Source organism: Cimex lectularius, unplaced genomic scaffold (assembly GCF_000648675.2).
Source record: "Cimex lectularius strain Harlan isolate CLEC.00 unplaced genomic scaffold, Clec_2.1 scaffold28, whole genome shotgun sequence".
Taxonomy (NCBI): Eukaryota; Metazoa; Arthropoda; class Insecta; order Hemiptera; family Cimicidae; genus Cimex; species Cimex lectularius.
In genome coordinates, this window is record NW_019392712.1 from 1,678,684 (window position 1) to 1,702,385 (window position 23,702).

The 23,702-nt window shown below is 44.5% G+C and overlaps 1 long non-coding RNA gene across 1 annotated transcript; it reads right to left on the minus strand.

Annotated features, from left to right (window-relative positions):
* Nucleotides 1-22,134: 22,134 nt before the first annotated feature.
* LOC112126728 lies at nucleotides 22,135-22,364 on the minus strand. The gene is made up of 2 exons (XR_002910176.1): nucleotides 22,221-22,364; nucleotides 22,135-22,165 (listed from the first exon to the last, which is right to left on the minus strand). It is a non-coding gene; the product is annotated as an uncharacterized LOC112126728 (long non-coding RNA).
* Between the last annotated feature and the right edge of the window lie 1,338 nt (nucleotides 22,365-23,702).

Consider the following 23,702-nt stretch of genomic DNA (forward strand, 5'->3'; position numbering starts at 1 on the left):
CGCGATCGTAGCAGCTTTTGATTGTTTGGCTGGTCTTGTGAACATGGATTGTTCTTTTTTCAAACAAGATATCAAATCACTTACTTTTCGTTTTCTTAATTCACTCTGTGGCGGAAAATCCTTTTCATAGTTTTTATGAACCGTTTTATGATGCCTCTCTAAGTTACCACGCTTAGGTATTGCAACTGACGCACGACAAATAACACAAATGCACTTATCCTTCACCATACAAAAGAAAAATTCTTCCTCCCAATCCTTATTAAAATGATGTGAAAAGTGAGACTCTCAACACGACACACAAGGATGGCACAATTACACAGAAGACAAACACTTTGAGCCCTGAAGATGATCTCAATAAAAGATCGAAACGTTGGCACGATAAAGAAAATGTTTTTCTGAAACCTACATCACACCCGACCGCATCTCACGATATCTGAATAATTATTACGTAATACATTTTTGTAGTTTAGTTACCTACCTACTTATTAAAAATTTTTTTCTTCTCGAGATCTACTCAAAAAGCACTCGCGATCGACTGGTCGATCGCGATCGACCGTTTGAGCACCCCTGCTCTACTCCTTTCACTGTCAGATGTGTGTGGAGGGGCATGGCGGTACATTTAAATCTAAACGTGACATATTTATCTAAAATTTTCTCAATTATTTTATGAAAATAGAAGATATACTTATAGGTCTATGAGATTTAGGTAATTGATATGAGGTAATTGAGTATATAAGAGCATTTTGGTATATGTCACAATGCCAGACTACTCCTTAGGAGATCCCACACCGTACTGGATAGATTGGGTGTGTCCTGTTGAAGGAGGGCAGGGAATATTCCATCCACCCCGGCTGCCGTGTATTTCTTGAAGGAATGTACCGCCCATTTGTAGGCCTCCTAAGAAATTACCTCATTGACCTTATCCCAGTTTGGTGCTGGTAATTCATCCTCGGCTAGAATGACGGAAGAGTCTGACCTGGGGAAATGAATCCTAGCCATCAGTTTCAGGGTCACTGGATGTGGTGTATTACCTATTATCATCCTGTAATAAACTAAAGGATTAATGTAATCTTTTTCCAGAAGTTTAAAAATACGAGCACTTTCTTTAATAGTTTCTGCAATAGTCCCTCCAAGCTTTACGCTTAGTTTTCCTTAACTCTTTTTTTATGGAGAGATACTATGTCCAATACTGTTCAGAGTTCCACTGCAGGGCTTTTTTGTGTGATGCTCTGACCCTTTTCCTTAAACCTTCGGGAGGTCGTCTGCCAGGCAACTCTATAGTCACTAAATGCGTATGCTTTTAGCTTCAAACTAGTCTGGGAATGTTCGAATTGCTACTGGCTCGTAGAAACCCAAAAAACGTTAATTTAAAATGGGTTCCAGGACATGAAGGTAAGCAGTAAATGAATATACCTACCAGTGTTTTCTTTAACTTAAAAATAAATTAAAGTTTAGCTTTAAGTCTTCTATCCAGCCATGTTGGACAGTAGAAGCTAATCTTGGCCTGAAACCAAACTGCTCGGCCATAATGAAGCTATTTGGCAAGGCAGCAATGTGGTTGAACATTACATGCTCAAATACCTTGCTCACCCAGCTAAGTAGGCTAATAGGTTATATAACTGTTTGGGTCGGATGACTACTTGCCAGGTTTCACAATGAGTTGAGCTTTTGAGGTTGTCCAGTGACACGGATATTAAAAAGCAAGTAAAGGAATTCCTGTCATACAGATGGTTTTAACGTGCAAATTACCCGATGGGTTTAGTAACCGAGAATAGTGTTGATCAAAGATATTTGTTAGATGACTTACATTTTGTGTGATAGCATTTTGTGGTAGAGTATTTTAGTTTATATTTCTCTGGGGCACGTGAGGCTATTCAGTAGGCTGATGCTGACAGCTTCCGATGTAACGTTATACTTTCCGGTTTATAATTTATTGTGAGAGGGAATATCTAGAGAATTATTATAATAGTAGATTTCTTTGAGAAAATTGGAAAAGTAGAGAGCTATATGTTCAGCTTAAAGAATCATTTTTATGTTCTTAGGTCGTGTTTTGTTAAAATATACCAAGAACCGGATGGGTCCAAGGATAGCTTATTTTAACACTAAGTAACGGTAAAACAACATGCCACAAATATGCATTATTATACGGCCGTAATATTTTATGTCACTGTTTATAGTTACTATTTGAATTTCAATTCAATTTGTACCGAAATTTCTAGAACCACGTCAATCTTACTTTACTCTGTCGTATCAGCACTTGACAAAATTAACGGAATTGTGAAAATATCTTAGTAAATAGTTGGTCCCACCACCCCTCTATGTACCCATTGGCAATTAAATGGAGCTTTTGTGATAAGAAGACGGGATGAAGTAGTAGATATTGTGTGCCAGTCGCGTTGCACGAAATGGCTTTCGATTACCCCCCCCCTCTTCCTCGCCCTTTCTTCCGGTAATGTGTTTTCTTTTGCTATCAATTTATAAGAGGGTAAGTTTTCTATTGAGGCCATGATATCAATCAACAAAGTTGCTTTTCCCTCACTATCTCACACGTTTTCAACACAAATAATCTTTTCCGCTCCCCGATCCGAATCAATTACTCTCCCCTCTTCATAATGTAATATATAAAAAATTATATGCATAACTAATATATAAAAAGGAGTAATAATTTATAAAGTAACAAATAATATATAAAAACGATTGTTTGAATTGTGCAAAGAAAAACCAACGAGTACATTGATAAACCCTTTCAGTTGCGCGACCAAGAGGTTCTATCCTTCAAAGCAATCTTAAACAAATTGCCCTTCTTTGTATTGTAGATTTACGTTCTACTACCGCTTAATATATAATTGTTTACTGCTCTGAATGTATTCAATACTTTTGGCTAATTAATTCAGCTGCCTGCTTAAATTATAACGTTTTTAAATTATTTTATTTGTACGCTATACATGTTAGTACATATTACAAATGCGATGAAAAAACCTTTTTTTTCTCGCTGTCACAGCACTAACACTAATACCAGCGCTGCATCTGGAGGACACCTGCCAATGGTGGCACTCAGTGTGAAGGATTAAGTGGCAAGGAAGTCGAGAAGCCATAGTCGATTAAGGCGACGCGGCGGATTGTTGGATAGGAGTAATGTTAGGATGGATCGAAAGGTTGGTGTGAAATATTTCGAAACGGGAACGTATTAGTTTGTTGGCAAAAATTACGTTGAAGCAGATTTGAGGGTAGTGAAGCAGTAAGAAGCTTTGTCCTTTGTCTGAGGACTTTTGTTGGAAGCGCAGTATGTTGGATGGTTTGTAAGAACCCCTCAGTTCTACTGTTGATGTCCAGCCAAAGTGATCGCAGTAAAGTTATGTATAAAGTTAGTTTATCTCTCTTGTAAAGTTAGTGTTTCTCTTGGTTGTTATGTATATTGAAGAGCAAAACAGTTTTTTCAGTGAGAACATACATTTTTCATTCACTCTTGTCTTCCACTTTTTTCATCACTGTTCGATAAGCTCAAGGTGTTGTTGGATTTGGAGATAGCCTAGAACAGATTCGAGGATCAGGATAAAATTGCTGCTTTGTCCGTGTAGGTGGTGTTCATGGTATTAACGTGTTGAGATAGGTCAGAATAATATAAAGGATGGGACCAAGAATGCTCCCTTGGGGACGCCGGGCTTCCGAAAACTTGACGCATGTCAGAGTGAAGCAGAGATCGGTTAGATCATTGGATTTCAGGATAAGATATAGATATAATAAAGATATAAATAAAGAGTGGATAGGAATCGTTTAAGTTTGTGCTTGCCTTGTCAAAAGCTGATGCTACATCTAGAAACGCACCCAAGCAATATACTTTATTCTCGAGAGAAAAGAAGATAATAGGGGTATTCACGATGTTTGGAAGATGTTAACTCGTGTTAACTCGAATAGAGAAATCTCCATTAAGATCGTGAACGCCCCCTTCTTTTCATAGCATTTTAAACGGTAATTTTTCCGCAATGCTGCGCGTGGCGACTGGAAGAACCAAAACTAAAGCTACAACAGTCCTTGAAGGCTTGTTGTTGTATGTGCCAAAAGTTAGTAAAAAAGCAAAATTAATCAACTCTTTCAAAATGCTATCTATGCACTCGAAAAGTAATGACAAATGACACGCTTCAATTCGTGCCGATACCTAACTTTTATCCTAACTTCTAACACCGTACTACTTTATACAATAGGTGGATGTATCCATTATGAATGAGAGTATAAGGATAGGTCAGAAATTAATAAAAGAAATGTATTGGTGTGATTTAATTAATGTGTATATAAGAATAAAACTACCTGTAACAAAAAACAGCAGCTGTTAAATTATGGCTGTCATGTTGGTTACCTACCCCCTAACGGCTAGTGATGTGACTACAATCTTCAACTTATCACTAATATTGGCCCTGTTCTGTTAAATCGAGCAATGTTAACTAGCCGATTCTAACAGTCTACGTCATCATTTTTCTCGCTCTAACACTACCTAACAGAGTTAATAGGGTTACAACAAAAATCGTGATTACCCCTAATGTCGACAACTCATGAATCTTGTTGGATCGTGGCATCAGAGAAGAAAGCGGAATTGGTAAGAATGAATGATTTTATAAATATGTAGGAGAGGTATAAAGCGCTTTACAAGGAGGCTTTCAAGGATTTTTGTACATTGAAGGAAGAAGGCTATGTGTCTGTAAGAGAATGTACGGTTGCGAGGTTGTTAGTTTTAAGAATAAGAATTTTATTAATATAATATTATTTACTGCCACGATTCATCTGTATATAGACAGACCGACTCATAAAACAGCACTCGTCAGGAAAATTTCGAATTTATAAAACCCTCGATTTAACAGAACAGGGCCAATATTAGTGATAAGTTGAAGATTGTAGTCACATTACTAGCCGTTAGGGGGTAGGTAACCAACATGACAGCCATAATTTAACAGCTGCTGTTTTTTGTTACAGGTAGTTTTATTCTTATATAAACATTAATTAAATCACACCAATACATTTATTTTATTAATTTCTGACCTATCCTTATACTCTTAATAGGACGGTAATCATTATGTCCTTCTATTGACTTTCGCCTTAGATCTAGGATAATCGTAGTGGGGTGAAAGTGAAAAGGGGAAACGTAATTAGTATTAACTGGTATTGTTATTGTTATGTCATTAGCTTTGAAAACGATAGTCACCGTCCAGGAGGAAATATTAGCGTAGATGAGCTTGGATATTAAACTATCATTAGTAAAGGAGTCCATCTTGTTTTTATTATTTGCTAAACACGAAGAACTGATTTGTTTTTGCCATTGTTAGCACTCAGCTTGAGAGGTGAAATAATCCTCATTTTACTTTTACGAGACGCTCCCTCACACCTGGAAAGTCGTAGATCATGGTTTCAATTTGCGACATCTAGTAGACAAAAATGCGATTTCTAACTTTCATCCTTTCTTTTCAAAACACGATCAGGTTTGCAGGGGTATATTTATTTTAACCGAATTAAGTGGTAACAAGTTAAGTTTGAAATAACTTTGAGTGAAACTGTCGCTCATTGCTACAGGTCGAGTAATGATTTATACCATATTTTTTAAACATAGCGCTTGTTCTTTATTGTAATATTCTTTACCTTGCTCAGTTTGCAAATTTCTTGATACACGACCTTCGGAAGTTTGTCATATTTTCTTAAATGACTCAGTTATTTCGTAACTTTTTTTATTTTTCAATTCACTTGTTCATAAATATATTTTGAAAAACAATCAAGTACTACAACAAGTTCGAGGTTCGCCACGCACGATATTCTTTTCAGCAGAATACTGCTGTACAGCCGAGCCATCATAGGGGCAATTGTTATGGATCTCAATGCGCTTGGACTGTTAGGATCCCTACCTAGCTTAGGAATCAGTACGATCCTATTTACTAGCCACTTGCGGGGGTAGAGCCCAAAAGTGACCAGAATTGTATACAATTTTGCGAGGGTAGCCCTCATACCTGCCACCCTCGACAATTCCTCGCGCAGGATCCCATCCGCACCCGCGCTTTTCTTCTTTCCGACGCGCATCATGGCCGCGTGCACCTCCTTCGCGCTTTTGCATGCGAATGCATAGCTCTCGGATGTGTCGCCAGGCACTTCGTACGCGTCGTCAGACCCTCCGGTGTTCCACAATCGTTCAAAGAAAGACGTTACTGACTCCGGGGGCCTGTTCATTTCTTCCAGCGCATTTCCCGCGAGCCTTTGCAGGTCGCTGTCTTCCACCAACGTGGCCAGCTTCCGGGGACAATGTTTGAACATGTTCTGTGTGGCAGCGTATTCCTTCCGTAGTCGTGCTCCTCGCCCTCTCGCCACCCTGTCCGTGCGGCCTCTACGGTTCTCACGGCAAGGCGGTTTACGGCTTATTGCCGTGCCTGAGAGGGCTTCAACTACCTTATCAATTATGGGTTCTGTCGGGGAGAGCTCCCCCTTCAGGACACCATTACATCTGGACGCTGCCCACATAATCTCCTCTACGTCCACGGGCACATCGATCTTCAGAAGATAATCGATGGCTCTGGCTCTCCAGCCGGTCAAACAATCTGCCGGCGCCCGGTTCCTGGACCGGTTGCGCGGGCAACGTTGTTTCTGGTGGAGGTACGTGCGCAGGCACTGGCTCCACCAATTCCAATCTCTCATCCGCGGGAAGCTTTCTGTCAGTGAGAGGCTCGGAAAGCGGCGCACCGCCCTCCCCGCACGAAGCCCTCCCACCGTGCGCCTTAGACCAAGACCGGGCCTTCTCTCGAATTTGTTTCGAGGTCCGGCCCGGCATGAGCCCGGCAATAAGGGCGAAGTAACCGCGGGTCGGGTAGTGCACCGACATCAGCCGGTCAAACATCGCTCCTCTTCGACGGTCCATCTTCCACTGGCACCCCCTTGTATAGATGTGGCTGCTCCGGGAGGACCGTGAACAGCCAGGGGGTTGCACTTCTTCATATGGATGGACCGTCCAGCCTTCGTCGTAAAGCAACAAGGACATTTGGTACAGGGGAATTCCCTCCGGACAACATCCGAGGGAACTGACACAACCGTCCCTGTGCAACGATTCAGGTGGCAGGACTCCGAATGCGAACCACCGAACCCTGCCCCATACCTAGCACAATTGAAGCGGAGCTCAACCGTCTGATGAGATAGTTTGAAGTGTTTGTTCAGTCCGCCCGACGCCTCGCCTACACTCGTACAATTCGACCCGCAAAGCGGGCAGACTATCCGACAAGTCTGAGGCACCAGGCAGAACCGTCTCAGCAGTCAAATCACGTGAGATGTCAGAACCAGAATTTGTAATCTGCGCAGCTGGACCTGCTATATCTCCCATAGCTTCTTACCAAAATTTTAAAGTATAAAGCAATATTGCCAGTATCCAACCTCACCAATACTTCCTACGAGGCGGCGACATTGCCAAGCTCGTGCGTCCCCCCTCCAAAAGATGTTTCTTGCGGCCACCCAGCACGCGCTGCTGAACCGGGACTGCCCTCCACATCCGCTCCGTCACCCCATCAGGTCCGGGGCTAGTGCTGATGGGCAGGTTGGCGTTCATCGCTTCCTCTGGCGTGATCTGCTGTGTCAGATTTTCATTTATATCCGTGGATCGGATGATGGGTTCTGTCCACTGGGCCGATCTCGTTTCGAGTACAGGACGCCACGCGCTCTCAAGCTGTGTCAACTCGTCCTTGATTCACACGCTCCTCCCTTCGAGGAGGAGGCCCAAAGTTGAAACACCTATAACATTGCCTTAGGGTGACACATTTTGTCACCCAGCAAGCATTGTGCACTATCTAAAATTTTCTCCTCTTTAGGAGGGCTTTTTCGCGTCAGGATGTACTTCTATTATTACATCTCTTTTTCCTTCAATCGGCCTTTTCCAGCCCTTTATTACACACCTATCTGGGACACCGCTGCGTTCTACTAACCTATCTACTACTAAATTCCTTCCTACCCTCTCTGGCACCCCATGGACAACTACCCACGGTTTCTTGCCAGAGGGGACTTTCTTGTTTTCTGTACGTGTTTTGTTCGTACGTTTATTCCTAAGCTTTCTCTTTACAATCGTCCAGCCGACTCCGTCTTCAGCCGGCAGAGGATTGCTTTCGTATTTTTTGACTATTCAAAACTGTGTATTTGATCTCTTTTGCGTTACAAGTTTTACATATTTTTCATTTTCAATTACATCATTGAGATTCCCGACATTTATTGTCTCACTCATTTCTTCCTTGATCGCTGCGGAGACCTCACGCGCATTAGTCTTCGCGCACCAGCTTCATCGTTACGGCGGTTTCTCCCTGGTTCCAGTTCCGGGGTCGTGTTTACAGTTCTCACTACGGGTGGAAAGACTGTTCGGAACCAAGTTCCTCCACCCTCGCTACACCATCATTACAGAATCTGGATGCTATTATTGCTGGATGCTGGATGCTATTGCTATAATCCTTAATTCACTCGAATTATGCGACAACGCCTGATGCTGCTTCCACCGCGGCCTCAATGGATTCTTTGTTTACCGCAGAGATACTCGATCCGTTAGGTTCGTTGTTCTGCGGTGCGAAAATGGTCAGAACCCTTTGTTGAACAAGAATCTCCTTGTACTTAGCATTCTTATTCCTGAGTCCCTTGAGATCTTCTAGGGACCTTGCAGGAATCATTAGCAGCAGCTTTTGGTTCATATGACGGACTCCTTCGCGTTCGGCCGCTACCTCTTCCTCCATCTTCATCTCTTCCTCGGTCCACCTCGGTCAGGATGTCCGAGCTGTGACACTCGCGTTGGCCTCTACAGGGTGGGCTCTTCTTTTATGTACTCCAAGGCCAGTCCCGTGCTGACGCTCCAGTTGCATATCAAACTGACGAACGAGGACGGTCCGGCAACGCTTCCGCTGGTGGACGGAACAGGTGCCTCATCGGTGGATGAAGCTTTATTTTCTTATCCTTTCTTGTGATTTGTCGTGCCTGTTATTTTGACTGGGAATGGGGTTGGCAGCCCCAGACCCCCTTGAAGCCTCCGCCATTGGTTGACCCCACATGCCATATTGGGCAGGTTGGTAGGCGCTTGGGAGGGCTGCTCCCTTTTGTGGGCCCCGGTTAACGGGTGCTAGAGATGTATGGTCTACGTTAGTGTCCTTCTTTGTATGGTAGCGACTCTGTCCCCATCTCGGAGAGAAACAGCACACCCTGATTCCTTCTCTTAGGACCATAGTTCCTCTAGCCGACATTGCCCCGTTAGTTATACCATCGCACGAAACCTTCAATCCGATCAAGCTATGTATACGTTTCTCGACGGAAAAAAAGAGAGCGCGGGGTAAGCCGGCGGTACCACGAGGAGGTTGGGTTGTCTTCATCGAGAGAGGCTAAGTCATCGAAGATGATGTATTCGCGTCTCGACCTATCCTTCACTATTGAAGTCTGTTATTTATGACCTCTATAATACTTCAGATCTCTATTAAGAGAGTCATAGTTACCCCGCCTAGCTGGTCGTCAGATTCATATGCCACTACAAGATCTAGTAGATGTACTTCATCTTGATTAGTGGCGACTATGTCCGGTCGCAGCGTTTGCCCATCGTCGGTCCTTAAGGGGAGTTCGACGCTAACTGTGTACCCGGAAGCACGGAGACCGGCGGCAAGGAACTCGGCGCATTCGTCGTGACGCTGTATTATCTTTTCCTTATATATATATTACGCAGGGCGGGCGACCAGGACCCGAGGGGTTAAAAGCCTGGGTAGGCCCGTATTCCATCCCTAAAAGGGTCGGGACCTGGTCGGCTCATGAGTCCTGCATAAACCTTTTGGACCTATTTACAAACCCCAAGATTGTGGACCATGAAATCATCCTGGGGAGTGTTTTAGTTATGTGCTCTCCTTCGAAAGTATCAAATCTTTCCCTAGCATACCTATCGCATTCTGCAAGGTAGTGTCGAGCCGTTTCTTCCTTTGTTTCGCAGAAGCGGCAAAAAGGGTCTGGTAGAGTACCCATTATGAAGAGATGTCTTCTCAAGGGGCAATGGCCCGTTAGGATACCTATCAGCCTCCTAATTCCCCTCCTAGAGTGAGAGAACAACCATTTCGTTTCTTTAGGTTTGATTTCCTTCAGAAACTCCTTCGATTGCCTGCATCCGGGGGACATATTTCATTCTTTAAGGAATTGTTTCATACCCCAGCAACTTATACTCTCTTTCGCTGTGCTTAAAGAGTGGGGCAATACTGGTTGTGGCCCGACAAAACGCAGTATTTGATCCTTGGCCAGGCTGTCCGCCTCTTCATTGCCATAGTGCCCCTTATGAGCAGGTATCCATATGAGGGTTACCTTATTCTCATACCTAGTAGTAACCCTATTAATGAGTTCAACGGTTTCCTCTACCAGCCTAGATGTTGATAACTCTTTTTGTAGTGATTTCAGACTGGCCTGACTGTCGGAAAAAATTTTAATAACTTTTCCCTTAATATTGCTATCCATAAGTGTTCTGCAGCAAACATTGATGGCCCAGACCTCTGCCTGAAAGACCGAGGTGTTATTACCAAGAGGGGAGGAGATGCTGATCCCTAATTTAGTTATGTGTATTCCAGCACCGCTTCCCTTTTCCTTAATGAGTGAGCCATCGGTGAAGCAGTCTATGCTACGATGGTCATCATCAGACCTATAGTTATAGTCACAGGNAAGAAAATTACCCTTATTTCCTTCCAGCATTTTGGTATGTACCCCAACGCCAGACTACTCCTTAGGAGATCCCAGACAGCACCGGATAGACCAGGCGTATCCTGTTGTAGGAGGGCAGGAAATATTCCATCATCCCTGCTGCCTTGAACTTCTTGAAGGACCATACCGCCCATTTGTATGTGTCCCAAGAGATCACCTCATATGCCTTACTCCAGTTCGGCATAAGTGTATTATCCATGGTTTGGGTGTCGAAGGAGCCTGACCTTGGGAAGTAGGCCCTTGCCATTAGATTCAGTGTCTCCTCGCTTGTTGTGGAGTACACCCCGTTTTCGTCCTGCAATAGACCTAGTGGATTAATATAATCCTTTTCCAAAAGTTTAAAAATTCGAGCACTTTCCTTAATATTCTCTGTCTTCAGACAATATTCCCTCCAGGCCTTTCGTTTGGTTCTCCTCAACTCTTTTTTGTAATCTTTTTTCATGGAGAGATATTCTCTCCAAGAATGTTCAGAGTTCCCCTGCAGGGCTTTCTTGTGTAAGACTCTGACCCTTTTCCTCGCACTAGCCAGAGCTCTGTTCCACCAATGATGTCGGTTCTGGCGTAGTATTTTTTCAGGGCATGCCTCCGTATATGCCGAGCTGATGACCTGAATAATTCTATTAGCAGCCTGCTCCAGCTCTATTATGTTGGTAGGAGCAGGTGTACTACCTGTAATATTATTATTAATATTATTAATGTAGGACTCCCAATTTGTTTGTTTTGGATTCCTAAACCTTATTTTTTCAACTTCTCCCGAGATCCAAAAGTCTATTATACAATGATCTGAGGAGATCTTACCTGGTGTCACCTTCCACCCCTTTACCCAATTGGCACAAGGCATGGTGGCTAGTGAGATATCCAAGACCTCCCTTCTATTTTTTGTTATAAATGTGGGAGTATTGCCTACATTCAGGATTGATTGGTTTTTACTCACTATAATTTCCAGGAATGTATCACCTCTTGTATTATTATCTGAGCTGCCCCATGCTATGTTATGCGCATTTACATCACAGCCCAGTATAAGTCCTATGTTTTTATCCTCACAATATGTTGTAAGTTCCCTGTCTATCTCAGTTGGATAGTCTTCATTGTGGGGTAAGTAGCACTCGCTATGTAGATGTTTTGTCGACTACCCCTTCTCCTGAAATCAATTGAGATAGTTATGATATCCCAAGAACAAAACCTAGTTATGAGCATTGGTTTTAGTTCTTTATGAGCCACAACACACGCTCTTGGCTTGTCCTGTCTTACGTCCTGAAACAGTTCAAAGCTATTATTCTTTAAACCAATTACTTGTCCCCTATATGTGTTGGGTTCCTTTATTAGATAAATCAATGTTTGCAGCGTCGCCATGCCAGTACCAATTTCGGCAGTGGCAGTTTTGTTATTCTGCATGTTTATCTGTGACACCCTGAGAGGTCTCATGACTTACTCATGGTACCCTTAGGGCAAGTCGCCTAGATGTGGGCGTATGGTTCAGCCCCTTTCTAAGAGGGAGTCTTCGGCCTCACTAGATATTTCGGCCATCGCCCCCCCCCCGTCTGGGATTACCCGCCTCATCATCTTCCTTACCTTTCGCAACATTTGCGGGGTTTACCTTAATAGCCTCGTCCTTTGTTGGGAGAGGTGTCTCTTTCTCGATCTCCATATTCCCTTTTATGTTGGGTATGGAGACCTCCACCCTTATGCGGTTTAAATCCAGTGTTAACATAGGGTTTTTCTGGAGTGTCTTAGCATCCTCTTCCGGTACTTCCCAAGAGAGGTGTCCCGTGGCCTGTATGGGGTTTTCTGTTGTAGGCAGTCAACTCCCAGTTCTTGATACTCAAACCTGCCTTTCTGTTTGAGATCCTTAGCAATTTGTTTATGGACTCTTTTTTAGTTTCGAGTCCTACTACATACGCGGATACTTTGGCCTTCCTCGGTAGGTCATTGATGTCACGCACCACGTATTCCCTCTACGTCTACGCCTTGTACAATGTCGTCCTCTTCTTCGATTAAGTCCAAGGCACTGTTGCAGATCAATGATCTCAGCTTCAGAGCCTCTTCGTTAGTGAAGAAATCCTTATTGATTTTCCTGAAAACAACTTTATAGGTAGGTTTAGGAGTTGTTAACTGTTTGCTTACCTGTTCCTGCCTTTGTTTTTTGGCAGGTCCTGTGGCAGCGGGAGGGGTATTGGAGTACTCCGCCCTGCTTGTTTTAGTACTGTTCCGCAGTCTCTTTTGTGCTGGGGTGGTACTCACCTGTGAGCCTCTTTTATGTTTAAACCTGTCCTTAAACTGTGGCTGGAAGGTTGATGGGGGCCCACTCCAACGAGGGTTAAGGAGACCTCTACTGTGTGCATTCCTGGATCTCTCGCCTCTCTTCCTTCTTTTTACCAGGGTGAATCCTTCGTCCGGATCACCCTGTACCTTACGGAGAACATCCTTATCTCGTTCACAGCGCTCCAAAGCGGTGCAGCCGGTGGATAAAGGAGTGCTCTCCACTATTTCGGCAGTCTTCTTCGTTGGCTGCTCTGCCTCCTTATCCTTTTTCCTCCTCCTCTCCTTCTCCAACTCCATCTCGGAGTTTATCTTTTGTTTGCTACTCATCCGAGTGGAAAACGACGGTTGAATTGAGTTGAGAAAACGTAATTATACACGCCGGTTAGCACGTGGCTATATATGGACCGTGTTACCTCCTCGCAGTTCTCCGCTCAAGTCCTCTGATGCCTCGCCTACACTCGTACACATCGACCCGCAAAGCGGGCAGATTATCCGACAAGGCTGAGGCACCAGGCAGATCACCCTCGTCAAATCAGGTGAGACGTCAAAGCCAGTATATATATATATACATATATATATTTTCCATTCTTACCTGGGCGGATGCCCAGGGCAATCGATGTCCGTTGGCGGTGTCCTCTCTTTGGTCGTCCTCGGGGTTCCTGATCGTCCTCTTCGGACGGCCGCTCTTCCTTCAACTCCGCCTCAGGTCCGGTCGTGTGTTCCATCTACTCGCCGTAGTCAGTCTCCTCCAGGGGGCAGTTGTGGCAACTCACTAGCCGGCTCATGTCTGACAGGTAGCATAAAGCGTCTTTCCCCCCTGAGCAACCTCGAGAGATTTGATACCCCGAGGTCGCGGAGGTCCCTCCTGGAGCGCTCCGGAATTGCCCCACGCTCCCCGATCACGATGCCTTTGGCCGTAAAGTACGGCTTCGGGCACCGCTCCCGGAGCACGTCGCGAAGCACCATGTACTTCTCACCCTTTGCTTCCGCCACACGGCTTAGCGCGTCGCCAGATTCATATGCCACTGCAACATCTAGTACATGTACTTCATCTTGATTAGTGGCGACTATGTCCGGTCGCAGCGTTTGCCCATCGTCGGTCCGTAAGGGGAGCTCGACGCTAACTGTGTACCCGGAAGCAGGGAGACCGGCGGCAAGAACCTCGACGCAATCGTCTTGACGCTTAATAATCTTTTCCTTTATTCGACGGGCATGAGACCACCACATGGGAGAGCGATTCGTTGCCAGCCCCGCATCTCCAACACTCGGTTGGCAAACTATTGTCCGCTTTCCTCATGGCCTCCCTCGTCCCCATCGAGTTGGTCCTTAGGCGGATGGCCTGGACGAACCGGGACTCCTGACGGATCAGACGATCGTCAGAGAGCCACCGATTGCCCACCGCGTCGCCGTCAAAACTCTTCACTCCGTGCCCCGTGGCACCCAGACTCGCCCAGTTGTCGAAATCATCCTTGTACATTGCTTCCCGATTTACTCATCGTCAACAAGACAAGAGGATCTTTAACGTCCGCACCTAGCCTATACGGCCTTATCGGACGTTTTGATTCTCAAGATGAGAGCTGACGCACTTCTGCATACGACGGAAGGTGTTACCGCCGCAGTATTGGTGTAGTGGTGTCCCGGCCCCTAAGGGTCAGTAGCCACGCTCTCCGCTTGTCCACTCCGAATGGTCGGGCCTGCATTGTGCGTCAGGTCGTACGCCGCGTGCGAGGGGCTAACGGGCCGAAATACATCAGCCCGTCCCCCCCCTCGCGTACTCCCTAGATAGAGAAGGCGACTCTATCTCTCTGAGTGTAGAGGCTCCTCTAGCGTCGAAACTTTCGGGAACGCCCCGACAGCGGTTTCGGATTAAAAAGTGAGATTACTACCCACCCCCTAGATGAGTACCGCCTACGGACAAAGGTCTCTTGTCAAGCTCAGCCTACACCTGCTGCACGTAATCGAGGGACGCCATAGGCCTGGCCTAGGTGGTCCGATCCTTCGCTTCCCCGAGGGTACCACGCCGGTCATACGCACAACAATGCAAACCATACTCGTCGGAAACCGCCGATACCACTACCCTTTTCCAGTCGCTTACTCACGCATTCGAGGGACTGTAGCATGATCATGACGTCCTCAACGCTTACATGCTGTCGTCCGGTCGCAACGTCTCCCGTGAGGAACGGGGTTTGTACATTGGCCATACGCAAGCTTCACGAAAGGTCCCAGGTAGAAGACAGCCTCTCTCTAAGTTCCCGCCAGGGGCGTCGCCACAAGCCACCACGAATCCATCCCAACGTGACAGTGGGCTGGATTCTGGAACATTTCTGTCACCCCGTGGTACAGATGGCCATACAACCCTCCCCCGTCTATGCAGACAGGATCTGGTGCACTGGCCCTCGTGTGACTCTGCTCAGGCACCCGACGTCCCTGCCGACCCTGAGGCCGACATAAGACAGCTTGTGCTTTAGAGAGGTTGCCACGCCCTCAAGGCTACACCATTATTTTGTGCCTGGATACTCCCCTTGTAACCAAGGGTTAGGAGGGGTCCTTGTACAAGCGTCGCTTTACCGAATGCAGGGCCGCGTGGTTGGTTAGTTACTCGTCTACACCGAGCCGGGCGCACGCCTTATTCAGGCGCTCGCCGACACGGTTCAGCTCATAGACCTTCCTGACCCACGGGTCGGGGCTATCCACAAGAGCCAGCCCGGCCCGAAGGTGCGCCACACTTACCGCATTCGCCAGTTTGGGGATCCCCAGTCCTCCGTCCTTTTTACTGGCATAGATGAAGCCGTTCGGGGTGAACTGTAATATGTGGAATACGCCCTTGGTCCACACCCTTAAGGCAACATCGAACTTTCGTAACTGAGTCATAGATGGGGGGTCTATGACCAGACGGTAGAGCCTCCGCGGGAGCAAATATCTCTTGACAAGGTCCAACTTTTGCCTGGGTTTCAGGAGCAAGCGGGATACCCTGCCAAGTACCTTTTCAAAGTCCTCGAGGACGGAGGCGTTTTCGAGTCCTTTCAGAGGGGTGTATTTCACACCGAGGTACGAGAAAGACCCGTTGGCGGGAATATGCTTCACCGCGGTTCCCTGAATCGTCAGCAACGGATCGTCCACGCACCAGGACTCTTTGTTGCGTCTCATATAGAGGCACAACGCCTTTCCTACATTCAACGCCACATTCCGTCTCTCGAAGAAGGCGGACGCTCTATCAATAAGAAGTTGCGCCCTCGCAGGTGTACTTGCCACGACCGTGAGGTCGTGGGCGAAGGCCAGCACACCGGAGGGCGCGTCGTCAATTCCATGATCTGCCGCCGACTGCAGGTCCTTGATCAAAGGATACATCACCAGGTTGAACAGCAAGAGCGACAGCGGGTCGCCCTGCCTGACCCCCCTGATGATGGGAATCCTCATCACTCCCCCCGATGTGAGGATTGTGGTCGTCGCTCCCCTATACGACAGCACGACTGATCTCACCAACTCGTGGGGGCAACCTATTCTTTGTAGGGCTTCCTTAATATCTGGATGTGGAACAGTGTCAAAGGCCTTCTCCACATCCAGCTGCGCTAAAACAAGTCCATCCCGACGGGCTCCGTTGCCTATGCTACGCATGAGCTCGTCAAGGATGAAACCGTTCTCGAAAGTCTCATTTAACGGGATGAAGCCCTTCTGTCTGACATCCAGGTTGGCCACGCACGAAATTCTTTTGAGGAGAATACTGCTGTGCAGCAGCGCCATCATAGGGTCTATAGTTATGGGCCTCCATGCGCTCGGACTGTTAGGATCCTTACCTAGCTTAGGTATCAATGCGGTCCGATTCTCTAACCACATGCGGGGATAGAGCCCAAAAGTGGCCAGAATCGTGTACAGTTTCGCGAGGGTAGCCATCGTACCTGCTACCCTCGACAAGTCCTCGCGCAGGATCCCATCCGTACCCGCGCTTTTCTTCTTGCCGACGCGCATCATGGCCGCGTGCACCTCCTACGCGCTTATGCATGCGAATGCAAAGCTCTGAGAGGTGTCGCCAGCCACTTCATACGCGTCGTCGGACCCGGCGGTGTTCCACAATCGTTGCTCGTGCACACAAGAACGACGCTACTGACTCCGGGGGCCTATGCATTTCTTCCAGCCCATTTCCCGCGAGCCTTTGCAAATCGCCGTCTTCCACCAACGTGGCCAGCATCCGGGGAAAGTGTTTGAACATATTCCGTGTGGCAGCGTATTCCTTTCTTAGTCGTGCCCCACGCCCTCTCGCCACCCTGTCCGTGCGGCCTCTACGGGTCTCACGGCAAGGCGGTCTGCGGCTTATTGCCACGCCTGAGAGGGCGTCGACTATTTTATCAATTATGGGTTCTGTCGGGGGGAGCTCCCCCTTCAGAACACCATTGCATGTAGTTGCTGCCCACATAAATTCCTCTACGTCCCCGGGCACATCGATCTTCAAAGCATAATCGATGGCTCCGGCTCTCCAATCGGTCAACGACGATCTGCCGGCGCGCGGTTCCTGGACCGGTTGCGCGGGCGACGTTGTCTCTGGTGGAGGTACGTGCCTCGGCACTGGCTCCACTAATTCCAATCCTTCATACGCGGAATTCTTTCTGTCAGTGAGAGGCTCGGAAAGCGGCGCACCGCCCTCCCCGCACGAAGCCCTCCCACCGTGCGCCTTAGACCAAGACCGGGCCTTCTCTCGAATTTGTTTCGAGGTCCGGCCCGGCATGAGCCCGGCAATAACGGCGGAGTAACCGCGGGGTAGTGCACCGACATCAGCCGGTCAAACATCGCTCCTCTTCGACGGTCCATCTTCCACTGGCACCCCCTTGTATAGATGTGGCTGCTCCGGGAGGACCGTGAACAGCCAGGGGGTTGCACTTTTTCATGTGGATGGACCGTCCAGCCTTCGTGGTAAAGCACCGAGGGCAGTTGGTACAGGGGAATTCCCTCCGGACTACATCGGAGGGACCTGACACAACTGGCCCTGGGCAACGACTCAGGTGGCAGGAGGCCGCATGTGACCCTCCGAACCCTGCCCCACACCTAGCACAGTTGAAGCGGAGCTCAACCGTCGGATGGGATCGTTTGAAATGTTTGGTCAGGCCTCCCGATGTCTCGCCTACACTCGTACACATCGACCCGCAGAGCGGGCAGACTATCCGACAAGGCTCAGGCACCAGGCAGACCACCCTCGTCATGTCGGGTGAGACGTCAAAGCCAGTATTTGCAACCTGCGCAGCTGGATCGGCTGTACGGCCCATGGCTTCTTACCAAAATTATTGCATGTGAGCGATATTGCGAGTATCCAACCTCACCTAGGCGGCGACATTGCCCCGTCAGTTACCAGCTCACCTGCCCCCCCAAAAGAGGTTGAGACAAACGGCGGCGTGCCGGCGGTGCCATCTAGGAGGTGGGGTTGTCTTGATCGAGAGAGGCTAAGTCATCAGAGATGATATGTTCGCATCTCGACCCTTTATTTCACCATTGGACTCTCCTCACCAAGTTGTAATCGTCAGATGACGGAGATCCGGGGTCTCCCTCCGTTACATCGGAGCGAATCCCCAAAGGTAGACAGAGAGAGTCATAATTACTCCCTCTGTTTACCCGCGCTTTTTTGAATTTCTTCAAGTTGACATTCAGGGCACTGAGCATAAATCACAATGCTTCAACATTCGTCAGGGTCATTAGAATGCTTACTTTTAATTAAACAGTCGAATTCCCTTGGTCCGTCCCAGTTCTTGGTTGACCGTTGAACTCTAAATTTATTTTTTTATTAACTGAAAATTTAACATATTTCCGGTCTCTGCCGATTCTCGTTTCCTCGGATGCGGGCCGCCTTTCTACTACCTTCGTCCGAAACTTCGGTCCAAGCATGGATCACGTAGACTAGTCTGTGAGAACGCGGCCTCATTGTTCTTAATTGCATGTGCCCAAAGTTCAGATATTTTACTTGGCGGGACTGCGCCATCATAATTTACGTCCCAAAACAGGTTAATTGGCAGGTTTAATTCGCGTCCTAAAAATAATTCCGCCGGAGTATATTTTGTCGTAGAGTTTTTGGACGAATTGATTTCTATATGTAATTTATCTTAATGCAGTGCCCAGTCTGTTTGTTTTATTCCGTAGAATGAGATTAAACCGTTCTTCAAATCTTTAATTTGTCTTTCCGCTTTGGATGGGTTCGGATAATGTCTAATTAAATAATCGGTATTTATCCCCTTATTAAACAAAGATTGTTTGAACCTATGTGACGTAAAAATGGTTGCGTTGTCGCATACCAAGGTTTGTCAATAACCGAAATTTTGAAATATATTTTTATTGAGGATATTTAGAACTGATTGGGTTTTGGCCTCTCTTAAGGGATATATAAGTGTAAATCTGGACATGCTATCAACCGTTATTAAAATGTACCTGAAACCGTTGCTATTGGGGAGTGGGCCGGCTAAATCTATAAAAACTCTTTCTCCGGGCTTTTGTGCAATAAAACTTGACATTGGACGTCAGATTTTTGGTTTGTTGGCATATGGTGCATTCTTGCACTAAACGCTTAACAAGTTTGAATAATTTCGGCTTGTAAAATAGGGACGCGATCTTATGGAATGTTTTATAAATTCCTTGGTCACCACCATACAAAGATTCGTGGTAAAATTTAAACACGGGAGCAAATAAATTCTCGGGGATTACGGTCTTAGGTTTCCGGTTACCACTTTTATAGAATAGTTTATTTTTTATGAAAAGATAATGGGGGACTGATTTTTTAATTTTCAACTTATTAATTATCGTGGAGAGAGCCGGGGCTTGTTTTTGGGCGGAGATAAAATTCGTAAACAGCTCAGGCATGCTGTTTACAGTATTAAGCTGTATAGGTCTGGCTTTGGTCGGAGGATCCATAGGGTTACGCGAGAGATAATCCGCAATTGTATTTTCTTTTCCCGGGATGTGGTGGACATTATATTTAAAAACCATTATTTTAATCGCAAATCTCGCGTATTTGTGAATTTTATCCTGCAATTTAATTACATTTGTTAAAGCGACATGGTCTGTGTACAAGTCAAAAATGGCCGATTCCAAATAAATTCTATATTTTTCGAAGGCGTAGGAGATCGCTAGGGCTTCAAGTTCGAAGGCACTATAATTTTTCTCCCTGTCTTGAAGTTTTCGTGAAGAAAAACTCACAGGTTGAAAATGTCCCTCGACTACATGGGCCAGACATACTGCGATTCCCGACTTTGAGCCGTCTGTAAACAACGCAAACCTTTGCGAAAAATCCGGGGTTTTTAATGTTGGGGGGAAGTTAAGGCGCGTCTTAGTGCTGACCAGGCAATTTCATGTTCTTCTGTCCACATGAATTTTGTTATGTTTTCTGCGGAGGTCGTTTAAGAGGGCCGATATTTCACCGAAGTTCGGGATAAATTTATTCAAGAAATTTATTGATCCCACAAATTGCGCGACTTGGCGTGGGGTCGTTGGTCTTGGGATATCTAAAATTGGCCTGATCCTGGAAAGGGAAATTTCTACCTTTCCTTGGGAGATTGAGTGGCCTAAGAATTCTATCTGCGTCTGTGCAAGCTGTAACTTGGCAGGATTAACCATCAAACCTGCATTGGCCAGTCGACTAAATACAATTTCCAAATGTTCCCTATATTTTTTGAAAATTGGGGGAATATACTACAACATCGTCGAAATAAAAAAATACAAACTTACATAATAAATCGCCGAAATTTTTTCCATTAAATGGGATAGAACTTGACCCCCTATGGCAAGACCGAACGGGATAGTTTTAAATGCGTACGTTACCCATGGTACCTGAAATGCCGTTAATTTTTGACTGGTTTTTGTTAGAGGGATTTGGTGATAGGCCGCTTTCAAGTCTAAGACTGTGAAATATTTTCCCTCTCTTAAATGAATAATAGCTTCCTCTACAGTGGGGAATTTGGTGGGCAAAATAAGTGATTTTTTTATTTAGTTCGCGGTAATCTATAACTCCTAGCTGGAAATCTTTTGCTCCGCCTTGTTTTGGCACCAAAAAACATGGCGACGTGAAATGGGTTTCGATTTGTATAATCATCTTGTCTTCAACCAATTTACTGATTTTTTCTTTCAAAATTTGTTACCGCTCTGGGCCAATACCGTAACATACTCGGAATTTGTATCGACTGGTCCGAAGTCGTATTCTTTTAAAGTTTTTGACTCTGAAACAAAAAAGACAGAAATTGTAACGAAAGTAAAAGGGCTGAAATTAAATTTTTCTACATCTCAATTGGTAAATTTTGAATCTATGGTCCAATTGGTCGCGTATAACAAGGAAATTAATGTACCCGTTAAAAACATTAACATAACACCGAAATTTGACATTGTTACAGCTATTGGGAAAAAAGTATTTAGGATGGACTCCCAAAAACGAAAAATCGTTTCGGGTATTGCTACCGTGCCTTACGGCTTCAAAAAACGCAAGTTTACATGAAATACATTTTAGTGATAATTTCTGTTTTTGTAAAGTTATTAAGATTATCAAACCGTTACTTATAAGTTTATCTGTATCATTTATACTGTTTTCATACTAGTGTGATCATGTACAAAAAAAATAAAAAATAAAATGTTTTTTCTAGAAAATTCTTTTTATTTTATTTTTATGAATAAACTATACATTGATACTTAGCACCTATATATATATATAATAGAAAGAGAGAGAGGGAGGGAGTAACCGATGTCAAAAAGAGGTATAAAGAAATGAATTATAATTTTTTAAAATCGTATTATTATTATTGTTGTAAAATCAAATACATAATTTTAATATAACTAAAAATCATAATCTTTTATGAACTAAAATTAATAAAAATTTGAAACTTTTATTCTTTAAATAAATGCCGAAGCCAGTTAACAAAATTGGGACAAGAACATGCATGTTTATTACATTTCAATTTATTTAGCCGTGCCTTGATACGTCGGTTAATAGCTTCTGCCTTTTTTTTTTTTTTTCTGAAAAATAATTAATTACAAGATCTATTGCTACTTCCATTATCGTAAAAATTGTATACTTTTTCGACACGTTTTATCCTTTGGTCTGTTTTATTTTTTTCCTTCTGTATGTGAACATTTCCTTTCCCTTTCCCTTTTTCATTATGTTTAGACTCAATCACTTTTTTCATTCCAATTATTTCTCTTAATTTATTTCCGCATGTCGCATTGCTTCTTCGAAATCCTAAAATAATTTTGAAATTATTACCTAATTATTGAAGTAATCTATAAGAAATTACTGTAAGATTGACAGTATCATCCCACAAGTTCTGCGAATTGGCTGCACAAATTTCCTTTTTTCCGTCGCTTTCCTAAAAATAAAATGTAACGCACCGTATAATCGAAATAATTACAATGTTATGTAGGAAGTAAGTAATTATTGTTCAAAATTTTAAAGTTTTAATATTTTTACTTCTTTTTTTTATGTTTTTTTTTCTCGTTCTCATCCGATCTGTTGGATTTTTCTTCCTCTTTAATTTGAACCGGATTTTCCAACGTATACACCTTTAAGATATCGGAAATTTAGTAATAATTTTAAAATGTACTTCAGCCCACAAAACAGAAAAATAAATTAACATTTCTAATCATAATTTAAAATCTGCAGAAGCGACATTTTACTCAACAATATAAGATTGAGAAAAATAATATAAACTATTGTCACGGCCCGGTTGCCGAAAGCGTGGGGTTCCCAACAAAGCCGGGGGAGTAGGGGAAAACAACATGAATGTGCGCCCGACGAATGCCCTTGTGTATCGGTGACTCCGAGCGGAAGAAGACGGCACTGTCATTCGTAACTATTAAATCCATTACAAATTGTATGTCTCAATCTTCCATGAGTAATCACTGGTTAACTTAATTAAATTTTGTGGGCATATATTCTTTTTCATTATTATTTTGGTGTTGGTAATTTTGAAAGTAAATCGTTTTAGTTTTTTTATTATTTCATTATTTTTATTAACCTTGTGATCCTAATTTTCAATTCTATTTATCCATAGTAGTGGGACTCTTTCGGAAGGTTAATCGGGAGAGTTCACTCTAATTAGTCGGGGGCTCTCCGAAAGTTAAGCGGAGGGCTCACACTATTATATGAATTAATTAAATCAAAAGTACTCAAGTCACATTCCGCAATTTGCTGGCTAACAGTATCCATATTGGTTTCCACAAATTACCCAACAACGCTAAAATTGTCCAAATCGGTCGGATTTTGAACAAAGACAACAATAACAAATTCGAATTATATTAACATCAACCTATCTATCAAAGCTATTGTAATTTACGTCAACATTTATTAAAATATTACTTGGTTGTTAGAAAGAAAATATTCCAACACTGATGCCTGAGCCGACGTGCAAGGAATTGAAGAATGATCCATTCTAAATTAGATTGCAAATACATTTAATTAATTTCAGGATTTGTGTACGTAATTCACCGTTTCTATCATTAATAAACATGCATAAAATATTTAATTACTTACATGAAAATTTCCCTTTTTTTCATACGGTGATCCTGCTTTCTACTACTGAATAAATAATAACTTCGTAAATTACTTAATCCTCACAATATTTCTTGATATTCGTAAATGCCCCGAATTTGTTTACTTTTAAAAAGTAGACGAGCGGTACGAGACACCTTGAGATTACCCGGTTCGAATTATCGCGGCAAGCGGATGTAGGCGGGGGGTACGTGGGGAGACTTCCATGGGGACACCACCAGACACGATG